The sequence below is a fragment of the Pygocentrus nattereri genome, chromosome 2, assembly GCF_015220715.1.
Source record: "Pygocentrus nattereri isolate fPygNat1 chromosome 2, fPygNat1.pri, whole genome shotgun sequence".
Lineage (NCBI taxonomy): Eukaryota > Metazoa > Chordata > Actinopteri > Characiformes > Serrasalmidae > Pygocentrus > Pygocentrus nattereri.
In genome coordinates this window covers 8,672,945-8,685,489 of record NC_051212.1, presented here as the reverse complement: position 1 = coordinate 8,685,489, position 12,545 = coordinate 8,672,945, and positions in this window count along the sequence as shown.

Genomic DNA, 12,545 nt, shown 5'->3' with positions numbered 1-12,545 from the left:
CTCAAAATATTAAATATACAAAAATATTTTTTATCTATGTGGCACCTTCACAAATTCTCTTGTGGAAAATTGTTATGACCTTTTTTTTCTTGTAGTGTGTCTGTATTGATAATGAAGGAAGAAACCTGAGGGCTTACAGGCCCAGAAGAAGCCTCTGCTGTCAAGAACCAACAAACTCCAGCACCTACAATTTGCTAAACGTTAGCGAAACTTTCAGTGGGTCCATGTTTTATGGTCAGATGAGATCATAGTACAGCTTTTTGGAGACAAACTGCCATGCAGGAAAGAACGTCATCCCCACTGTAAAGTATGGTGGTGTGTCTGTCGCGGCACTGCAGCATGGCCGCTTTGTTTACACCTGGGATTAGCTGATTGCGCTGAAGCCGATCGGCATGGCGACCAGGACCAGGACATGGCGACCAGGACAATGAACATCCCTGAAGAGCTTCGGAGACGGACGCACAGTGGAGGCAGAGGAGGAACAAACCAGCGCACAGGGAAAGCGAGGGAGAGACGACGGAGGCTTATGGAGTCAATAATTGTGGAGGATTCAACTCTTTCTCTCTTGAGAGGTCAGCCAGGTGCTAGTTTAGTCTCTTGTCATGTCAAGGCTTGACTACTTATGCTTTTCATAGACATGGCTACACCAGGACATCCCAGATGTCAATGTTTCCATCAATGGCTTCCAGAGTATTTGACTGACTGGGGCTGCACTGAGAGCGGTAAGCGCAAAGGAGGTGGGCTCGATGTGCTAGTTAATAACAGCTGGTGTAACCCTGGTCACATTACCATCAAGTAACGTGCCTGTTGCCCAGACATTGAGCTGTTGACTGTTGGACCAAACTTCACTCAGTTTGTGGATTGTCCCTCCAGAGAGGAAAGAACACATAAAGCTTCTCCCCCCTCCCCCTCTGGGTAGGACAGACCACAACTTGGTGAACCTCAGTCCCTGTTATGTGCTGGTGAAGAGTCAGCCTGTGACCACGCAGACAGTGAGTAGATGGTCTGAGGAGACTTACGCGGCACTGCAGGATTGGTTTGAGGCTACTGATTGACCGTCGATGTCCTCTCCGTGCGGCTCACAGAGTGCATCATGGACTACATTATCACAACCAGGACTGTTAAATGTTACACAAACAACAAGCCGTGGGTAACAAAGGACATTAAAGCTCTCCTCAAAAAGAAGAAAAGGGCCTTCAGAGCTGGAGACAGAGTGGACGTGAGAACTATCCAGAGGGAACTGAAGACAGCTATCAAGGAGGTGAAGAACAAATATAGGAAGAATCTGTAGTGGAAACTCCAGCAGAACAACATGAGGGAGGTTTGGAATGGAATGAGGACAATCACCAGCTTCAGGTCCAGCAACAACAAAGGAGTAGAGGGCAGCGTAGATGGGGTCAACAAGCTAAATCTGTTCTTCAACAGATTTGACACTGCAGGCTCTGTCCTCCCCCATCCTGAGTCCGCCTGCCCCCCTACTGTGAAAGCTCATCCTCTACTCTATCCCTCCCCGATCTGTCACCTCTATATTGAGTCTCACTGCTGACCAGGTGAGAAGAAAACTGAAGAGATACACAAACAAGGTTGCAGGCCCTGATGGGGTCCCCACCAGGGCACTTAAAGCCTGTGCCACCCAGCTTTGTGGATTACTGCAGCATGTCTCCAACATGAGCCTGAGTCTCCAGAGGGTCCCTATGATGTGGAAGACGTCCTGCATTGTTCCTGTTCCAAAGACACCATGACCAAGTGACGCCTAGGACTACAGGCCAGTGGCACTGACATCCCATGTCATGAAGACCATGGAGTGGCTCGTCTTGGATCAGCTCCGACCCATAGTCCAGCCTTTTCTAGATCCCCTCCAGTTTGCCCCGCCTGGGAGTTGAAGACACCATCATCTTCCTGCTCAACCGAGTATATGCTCACCTGGATAAGCCAGCCAGCTCTGTGAGGGTCATGTTTTTTGACTTCTTCTGTGCATGTAACACCATCTGGCCTGCTCTTCTGGGTGATAAGTTCACAGTGATGCAAGTAGATGCCCCCCTTGTGTCCTGGATTGTTGACTACTTGACTGGCAGACCACAGTATGTATGCCTGCAGCACTGTGTGTCAGACAGAGTGGTCAGCAACACTGGAGTTCCACAGGGAACTGTCCTCTCTCACTTCCTCTTCACCGTCTACACCATGGACTTCAGCTACTGCACAGAGACTTGCCACCTTCAGAAGTTTTCTGATGACTCTGCAATAGTTGGATGTATCAACAAGGGTGATGAGGAAGAGTAAAGGGTGACAGTGAAGGACTTTTTTGCATGGTGCGAGCGGAACCACCTGCAGCTCAATGTGACAAAGACAAAGGAACTGGTGGTGGACCTGAGGAGGGACAAGGCAATGGTGAACGCTGTGTCCATCAGGGGGGTCAGTGTGGACACGGTGGATGATTACAAATATATGGGTGTGTATATTGATAATAAACTGGACTGGGCTAAGAACACTGACGCCCTCTACAGGAAGGGCCAAAGTCGTCTCTATTTTCTGAGGCACCTGAGGTCCTTCAACATCTGCCAGACTATGCTCAAGATCTTCTATGAGTCTGTGCTGGTGACTGCTATCCTCTATGCTGTTGCATGTTGGGGAAGCACGCTGAGAGTGGCGGATGCCAACAGACTCAGCAAACTGATCCGCAAGGCCGGTGATGTTGTGGGTGTGGAGCTGGACTCGCTGACAGCAGTGTCGGAGAGGAGGGCGCTGTCTAAGCTGCAGGCGATTATGGACAATGGCTCCCACCCACTCTACGACACGGTGATGAGACACAGGAGTTCATTCAGTGCAAGACTCATTCTACTGAAATGACCACAGAGCGCCAAAGGAGGTCATTCTTACCTGTCTATCAAGCTCTATAACTCCTCCCTCAGTGTGTGATTCACAAAGTGTGGTTCATCTGTGCAAAACTCAACACCTAACTGTGCTGTTCATATGTGTAATAATATAAAATAATAATAATTGTGTGCAAAAACTGAGAGGTACAATAATTTGAACTGTCTTATACTAGATGTTTCATATTTATTATCACAGTCACCACCACTTTACTATATTCATAAGAACTTACATCTTGTGCATATGTCTCTATATCTTTGTTTTAAATGATGAAACTGTTTATACTTTTACATGAATGGTTGCAACTGTAACAACCATAATTTCCCTCTTGGATCAATAAAGGATTCTGATTCTGATTCTGCTTCCGATTCTGTGATGTTGTGGGGCTGTTTTTTTTTAAAGGTCCTGGGCAACTTCTTCAGATACCAGCAGAAATGAAATCAAAACCTGACTGCCTCAGGTAGAAAGCTTAATCTGGGCCTTGGTTAGATCATCTAGCAGGACATTGATTCAAAACACATTGTTCTGCCTTCCAGGCAAAGCAAATGGTGAATTGTTTATTTATGCAAGAAAATAGCACCATCTAGTGGATATAGTGAATGTGTTCCTTTCAAGAGGTTCCTTTCCTTAAGAGGGCATGGGATAGGCTGAGTGAATGTTATGCTGCGCCAGAAGTGATCGATAATACACTTTTTAAAAGGCTAGACAGTTTTCCCAAAATACCCTGCAAAGACTATGTTAAATTGCGGGAGCTTGGAGATCTTTTAGTGGAACTCCATTCAGCAAAGGAAGATGGTTACTTGACAGGCTTGGCTTTCCTTGACACTGCCCGGGGAATAAACCCTATAGTGGAAAAACTTCATCATGCACTACAGGAGAAATGGATATCCTGCGGCTCCAAGTTCAAGGCTGACAACAACGGACGTTTTTCCCCATTCTCCTTCTTTGCTGCATTTATTTGTCAGGAGGCATGCACTAGGAATGACCCTAGCTTTGCCTTTGCCAGAAACAGTAATGCACCTATGAAAGAAAAACCATACAGTCAGCGGTCCAGTTTAAAGTTCCACATATCAGTTCACAAAACAGACATCTGCACTGAAGATGACTTCACCAAAGGCACTGTCTCAAAGCAGAATGAGAGCCCAGTTAAGAAATGCCCAATTCACAATAAACCCCACCCACTAAAGAAGTGTAGAGCTTTCAGGGGAATGCCATGGGAAAAGAGAAAAGTCTTCCTTAGAGAAAGCGGAATTTGCTATAGATGTTGTGCATCATCCTCTCACCTGGCTAGAGACTGTAAAGTAACTACAAAATGTACTGAGTGCGATAGTGATCAACATGTCTCTGCAATGCACCCTGGGCCAGTTCCTCAAGAATCTAGAAATTCCATCTCTGCACCAGAGAACATTGACAAGGGAGAGAAATGCCCCACGAAGGCATCCAACCTTGACTGCCATTGCACCGAAGTTTGTGGTGAGACTCAAGCACCTAGATCATGTGCAAAAATATGTCTAGTAAGAGTGTTTCTCCAAGGTCAGAGAGGAAAGGCTGTCAAAATGTATGCTGTCATTGATGACCAGAGCAATCGTTCACTTGCCAGGTCAGAGTTTTTTGAGTTATTTAATGTCCAAGGCCAGCCCTTCCCTTATTCCATGAGGACCTGTTCTGGGGTGACTGACATGTCTGGAAGAAGAGCAGAGGGCTTCTGGATTGAGGCAAACAGTGGAGAGACCAGTTTTGCCCTACCAGCACTAATAGAGTGCAACCAAATGCCCAACAAAAGATCTGAGATACCCACACCAAATGTGGCCCTCCATTACCCCCATCTCAAGTCTGTAGCAGACCACATTCCTGACATTGACCCTAATGCAGAAATCCTCCTCTTGTTAGGGAAGGACATCATCCAAGTGCATAAGGTTAGACAGCAGATAAATGGCACCTATGATGCATCCTTTGCCCAGAAGTTGGATTTGGGCTTGGTCCTGGTAGAAGTATGCCTTCAAGGAGCACACAAGCCTAGTGTGAACTCATTCAAGACCAGTGTCTTGCAAAATGGTCGAATGTCTTACCTCACATCATGTGACAGCTTCATTCGGTTGCATGAGACAGTACACCACGGCGGGGAGAGACAAGGGATACAGAACTGGCACAGTGGAGCAGAGCACAAGATAAGACATAGTGTGATCAACCACACAGTGAATGATAACAAGCTGGCTCCATCTCTTTTTAAAGATTATGGATGCTGCCCAGAAACCTGGGCAGATTAGAGTGATTTTTGATTCAAGTGCATGCCACCATGACATGTCCTTGTACGGTGTGCTGCTTACAGGCCCAGATCTTAATAACAGTTTTAGGAAAGAAAAGGTAGCATTCACTGCTGACATTCAGCAAATGTTCCACTGTTTCCTTGTGAGGGAGGACCACAGGAACTTTTTGAGGTTTCTGTTGTTCAGAGATAATGACCTCATGAAAGACATCATTGAGTACAGGATGAAAGTCCATGTTTTCGGCAATAGACCTTCGCCGGCTGTTGCTATTTATGGACTGAAGCGGGAGAATGTGAACATGGCACAGATACATGCAAGTTCATTCAGAGGCATTTCTATGTAGATGATGGGCTCATGTCACTGCCCTCGGATGAAGAAGCCATTGATCTCCTCAAGAGAACCAAAGCATCGCTTGCTGAATCGAATCTTCACCTCCACAAAATTGCTTGCAACAGGCCAGTAGTCATGGAAGCCTGGAAGCCCCAGAAGACCATGCAAAAAGTATAAAAGATTTAGATCTCACTGGAGAGGCGGAGCCAACACAACGCAGCTTGGGACTTTGCTGGGAGACAGAATCAGATACCTTTACCTTCAGTGTGTTTGTCGGCGACACGCCATTCACCCGGCATGGCGTTTTAGCTACAGTAAACAGCCTCTTTGACCCCTTAGGATTTGTAGCTCCTGTTACTGCATGTATCAGGCAGAGCTGTCACTGAGCTTTTATTTTTGGGCTTGGGCAGCCACCGTAGTTGAGGAGCAGCTCCCCTCCCCTCCCTGTCACGTTGGCTGTTTGGTCATTTAGCGCCAGTATTTAGGCATGGTGAGCATGCGTTGGGATAAGCTCAGGCTTCCTTGTTGGTTGCGCTAGATGACTGCAGGACTTGCTGCTGGGTCAATTGGTTGAAGGTATGTGCTGGGTGTTTAAGTGCCTTTTTGAGTAATATTTAAGATAATTTTAAAGTGATGTGAATGCATTGATACACAGGGAATTCAGCCAGAAAACGGGTGTCTCTCCCTCACTCCTTGGATTCACCACGCCATTAGCAGATAGCATCAGCCTAAACTCAGAACATCACGTGTAAGATAAGATAAGATAATCCTTTATTAGTCCCACAGTGGGGAAATTCACAAAAAGCTGTGGTTTACGTGGATGTGGGTGATATTGACCGCAAGGTATGCACTTGAAGCAATATAACGCTTAATGCGTTTGCATTTTTATCATATAATGGAGAGTAATGGCCGATGCCTCTCACGTAGGTGTGTACTGTTGGCGTGCCTGATAACGGGTGGGTTTGGGGACATGGCATCGTAAGATTTCGGGCATGAATCTTGGGTGTTTACTACCCCAGACACTGGAAGCATTGCATCCAAGCAAGTTGTATTGGTAATCCCAGCCTGAAGGTTCTCTGTTGGAGTATCACCATTGGGACAGCCCAGGTGGTGCCAAGCAGAGCCTTCCCTGAAGTCTGCTGCTGTATTGATATTTTGTGGGGTTTATTAGTTTATTTATTTATTTTTTTCTTTATGATTATTTTGTTTTCTCTCATTTGTTAATTAAAGAATTGTGTATTTTTTTCTTTTGGTATTTGTTTGTGATATGTTGAATTGACCCCTCTGTCAATTTTGGGTTGAATGGTGTTTAGGAGGATGTATTGTTTTTAATAGGATTACTGGCTGTGATTAATTAAACCAGCCATTAGGGGTGTACTTTCTGTACTTCTGGTGCCGGTCCCAAGCCCGGATAAATGGTGAGGGTTGCATCAGGAAGGGCATCCGGCGTAAAACCTGTGCCATCATGTGGATCATAAATATGATTGCCATAGATCTCCATCTCCAAGATGGCGGCGCGCAGTAGCGCAGCTGCTTCTCACGCTCCGAGCGTACACCCTGTTTTGAGCTGTTTTTACGTCGGTTCTGAGCCCAACTTCACACGCCCCACGCGTGTGAGTTATAGCAGAACCGAACTTTTAAGGATTAAGGACGGTTTGGCCAGAAAAACAGCAAAAAGAGACAATAATATCAGAGCTACGCTGGGCAGGCTGAAGCTCCTACGAGTGCCGGCATGGGGGAGCAGAGCGCCGCAGACAAAGAGCAGGAGGAGGCGGTGCAGCAGACGGCAGAAGAGGGGGAAACGCGCGGGCGTGCTAGCTAGGCTAAAGGCTAATGCTAACCGACCCCCAATTCCGTCGCTTTTCCTGTCTAACGTCCGCTCTCTGGATAACAAGCTGGACCTGCTGCGGCTGAGGATGAATGTTTCTGAGGAGATGAGGAACTGCGCTGTGATTTGTCTCACGGAAACCTGGCTGAACCACACCATGCTTCCAGCTCGCCGGCCGGCAGCTCTTCCGAGCGGACCGCAACCGGCTATCCAGAAAAGCCCGGGGGGCGGCTTGTGCGTCTACATAAAGGTTGGTGCACAAACTGCGTGTTGGTAAACAGCCACTGCTCCGAGGCGACAGAACAGCTGACTGTGAAGTGTCGGCCTCACTATCTGCCTCGTGTGTATTCGGCGGTGTTTTTGATTGCTGTTTACATAGCACCGGATGCTAATGCTAACAACTCACTGAAGGAGCTTTATGACAACATCAGCTCGCTTCAGAACAAGCATCCGGAGGCGTTCTACGTGGTAGCGGGGGATTTTAACCACGTAGAACTGAAGAACACCCTGCCGAGGTTTTACCAACACGTCAACATCCCAACACGAGGTAATAACACGCTGGACCGTGTTTACACCAACGTGAGGGATGCGTACAGAGCCTTCCCCCGCCCCCACCTCGGGCTCTCCGACCACATCTCAATCATGCTGGCCCCTGCATACCACCCCCCGCTGCGTCGCTCCAAACCCACACAGAAGACCATCACTGTGTGGCCCAGTGACGGCGACGCTGTGCTGCAGGACTGCTTCGGCTGCACAGACTGGCAGGTCTTCAGGGAGGCTGCTGAGTGTGAGGGGGAGCTGGACCTGGAGGAGTACACATCTGCTGTTCTCGGGTACATCAGCAAGTGCACGGAGGATGTCACTACCACCAAGACTGTGACTTGCTACCCGAACCAGAAGCCCTGGCTGAACGCAGAGGTGCGTTCTCTGCTGAAAGCCAGGGATGCTGCCTTCAGGTCTGGGGACTCAGGTGAACTCAGGAGGGCTAGAAGAGAGCTGACTGTTGGAGTCAAGAGGGCAAAAGCAGCATATGCTCTGAAAATCCAGGGACACTTTTCCTCCCAGGATCCACAGAGTATGTGGAGGGGCATCAAGTGCATCACGGACTACAAATCCAACGTTGCACAAAGCTCCAAAGACCCATGCCTGCCTGAGGCTCTCAACAAGTTCTACGCCCGCTTTGAGAATCCTGACACCCCCCCCAGCACCAAACTCACACACTCACCAGGAGAGGAGCCCCTCAGCGTGACACCAGCAGAAGTAAGGAGGACGCTGAGGAGGATCAACCCCCGGAAAGCTGCTGGCCCGGACAACATCCCCGGAAGGGTGCTAAGAGACTGCGCCGACCAGCTCTCGGACGTCCTGGCGGACATCTTTAACGCCTCCCTCATCCAGGCAGCAGTCCCCTCTTGCATGAAGACTGCCACCATCATCCCGGTCCCCAAGAGCTCTGCAGTGACGGGTCTAAATGACTACCGGCCAGTGGCCCTCACGCCGATAGTAACAAAGTGCTTTGAAAGACTGGTTCAGACCCACATCAAAGCCACCATCAACGTCACTGTGGATCCACACCAGTATGCGTACAGGAGGAATCGATCCACAGAGGATGCCATCTCCTCTGTGGTCCACACTGCCCTCACCCACCTGGAGCAGAAGGATTCCTATGTTCGTATGCTCTTTGTGGACTTCACATCTGCTTTCAACACCATGATTCCTCAGACCCTGATAACAAAACTCTCCTCACTTGGACTGAGCTCTTCCATGTGCAACTGGGTCCTAGACTTCCTGACCAACAGGCCGCAGTCTGTGAGGATCCACAACATCTCCTCCCCCACCATAACCCTCAGCACTGGCTCCCCTCAGGGCTGTGTGTTGAGCCCCCTCCTGTTTACACTGCTTACATATGACTGCTCACCTATCCATCCAGGCTGTCATATTGGGAAGTTTGCGGACGACACAGCAGTGGTTGGATGCATCACAAACAGAGATGAGTCCAACTACAGGCAGGAGGTGGAACACCTGGAGGGTTGGTGCAGAGAAAACAACCTCTGCATCAATGTAAAGAAGACGAAGGAGATGATTGTGGACTTCAGAAGGGGCCATCATGACCACCTCCCTCTGCACATTGGAGGTTCTGAGGTGGAAGTGGTCGACAGCTACAGGTACTTGGGTGTGCACCTGAGCAGCAACCTCACCTGGAGCAACAACACTTCCACTCTGGTCAGGAAGGCACATCAGCGGCTCTACTTCCTCAGGAGGCTGAGACGAGCTGGACTCGGGAGGGCAGTCCTCACCTCCTTCTACAGATGTGTGGTGGAGAGCGTCGTGTGCTCCAGCATCAACGTGTGGCACGGAAGCTGCTCTGCTGCAGATAGGAAAGCACTGCAGAGCGTGGTGAAGGCTGCACAGAGGATTGCTGGAGTCAGCCTCCCCAGCACCACAGACATTTACACCTCCAGATGCAGGAAAAGGGCTACCTGCATCAGGAAGGATCCCACCCACCCAGCACATGCACTTTTCGTCCCGCTCCCCTCAGGCAGGAGGCTGCGGAGCATCAAGTGCAAAACAACCAGACTCAGAAACAGCTTCATACCAGAAGCTGTAAGGCTCCTAAATTCCAACTGACACTTACAAGAACAAGTACTGTTACAGGCACTGTCACTTTAAACCGCACTGAGACACTTTATCTAGACACTTTATCCACTGCTCTAAGTCAATATCATGCTGCTATAGCAAACTTGCACTCTGGACTTCATATTGCTGCTAACTTCCTACTCTCCCTCTCTTGTGTACTTCTATTTATTTATCTATTTTAATAACAGCTCTTGGGTGTAAACTGGACCATGAGATCTTAATTTCGTTCCACCTCATGTACCATGTGATGCGAATGACAATAAAATCTCCTTGAATCCTTGATCGGTCGAGGCCCGGGTTAACAGCGACCGCCTCCGGTGCTGTTGACCAGCAGGGTGCCGGTGGAAATTGGACTACTGTAGGTCGAAGACCATCAGAGAGGAGAGGAGGAAGGCGGGTTAGACGGCAGCAAGAGAGAAGGAAAGGCAGGAGTGTGGGGGTTAGAATAGGGACTCTGACCATAGGGACGGGAAGGTAGGTTGCATGAGGAAGATAGTGAAGGAGGAGGATGGTTGCAGGCAGTTCAGGGAAAAATTGCAACAGGCCCTTGGGGGCAGTGAGGAGCTACCTGAGGACTGGGAAACTACAGCTAAGGTGGTGAGAGAAACTGGCAAGAATGTGTTGGGTGTTTCGTCTGGTCAGAGGAAAGAAGACAAGGAAAGTTGGTGGTGGAATGAGGACGTCCAGGAGAGTATTCAGAAGAAGAAGGCAGCTAAGAAAAAGTGGAATAACCAGAGAGATGAAGGAAGTAGGCAGGAGTGCTGTGAGGCTAGTCGCATAGTGAAAATAATGGTGGCAAAGGCTCAGGCCTATGATGAGCTGTATGAGAGGCTGGACAGTAAAGGAGTAAAGGACTTGTATCGTTTGGCTAAACAGAGAGATAGAGCTGGAAAGGATGTACAGCAGGTTAGGCTGATAAAGGATAGAGAGGAAAATGTACTAGTGAGTGAACAGAGAGTGTTGAGTAGATGGAAGTGTTAGACGGGTCAAAAAAAGTGTTATTTTCTTGATTTATCTTTAAAATACATTTTGGATTTGTGTTGGTGTATTTATGTTTTGAGTGTTTGGTTTTACTTAAATTTTTCGTGTGCTGTGCTGTGTAATTTTGGGTGTTTTTGATTTCTTTTGGGGCCGTCTGACTATCTCCACCTGAACCTAATAACTGTCTCTTTAATCAGCCTATCAGCGTGGAAAGCGAGCGCGGGTGCTCGGGGACTCTTATTTTAAAAGCGGACTTTTACAGGCGGGGAGAGAGATCCGGGGAGAGAGATCCGGGGAAGGATTGGTGGCACAGGTGTGCTGCGGGTGTGGATAGTGTAGCAGAGGCGGAAGCAGCCGGGAGCGTGGCTAGAACGCCAGCAGGATTCGGCGCAGCATTAGCCGGCAGTAGGGGCTTGGTCCGAGTGGCGTGTGAGTGCAGCGGCTGGCAGCAGATTCAGGAGGAACTGCTGGAGTGTGTGCATGCGGCGACGTCAGCGGCGGCTCAAAGGGAACGCTGGATAGAAGACCGAGGGTCATCCTATACACCACAGGCGTGTTGCTGCAATTTCTGGGTAGTGGTTTCGATCACTACCCGGAACTGTGTGAGTACGAGCAGCTGTTTTACAGGTGGTGTATATTTTAAGGAACCAGGAGTGCTGGACTGCCATTGCTTTTATTAATTAACTCTAAATACTCTGACTACACTCGGAAACCCTCTCTGTAGCCACTAGGCTAATTTAAACCCAAGCTTGAGTACACAAAGGACATATTACTGGTCAGTCTTTTCTTTTATTTTGTCCTAGAGCGGCGTGGTGAGACTCAAGGGAGCCGTGTCTACATTCTCCTGGTCGTTATGGACTTCTTTTATTGAAACAGTGAACCGGACTTTCCTTCCTTTTAGTTTCTGTGTATTCTTGGTTCCCCTTTGTGGTTTTTTTGGTTTATTTGGTATTATTCTTTTGTTTTGCGTTTTTGTTTATTTATTTTCCTGTTGTTTTGCTTTCGTTCCCATTAATCTACCGCAACGACCTAGCTTTTAGTGTATATATTTGCTCAAAGTATAAAATAAAACATTGCTTGTTTGAGTATGCTGTCTCCTGTTGGGATCACTGGCTCATACTCTGTTCCCTCCCAACGAATTTATTATTTCTTTACTAGTGTGGGTGAGTCGTGTGGAGTTTGGGTTAGATTGGGTTCTGGTTGTACATCTTTCTCTATCTCAATGGTTCCTAGGAGTAGTAAATTTTAATAGTAGGTTTTAAGTGTTCTAGATTGTTTTAAAATTCTATTCCTAGGGGCTATGTGATATGTTGGAAGTTCCTGGTTATTTTAGGAATACATACATGGTTTAACACTACCCTATATTTGACTAACCCACGCGACAGAAGGAGTACTTTGAAGAACTAATGAATGAGGAAAACGAGAGAGAGAAGAGGACAATGGGGAGAGAGATAGTGGCTCAGGAATTGCAGAGAATTAGTAAGGTGGAGGTGAGGGCAGCTTTAAAAAGGATGAAGAATGGAAAGGCAGTTGGTCCAGATGACATACCTGTGGAGGTATAGAGATGTTTAGGAGAGAAGGCAGTGGACAAAATCCTGGAGAGTGAGAGGATGCCTGATGAGTGGAGAAGCAGT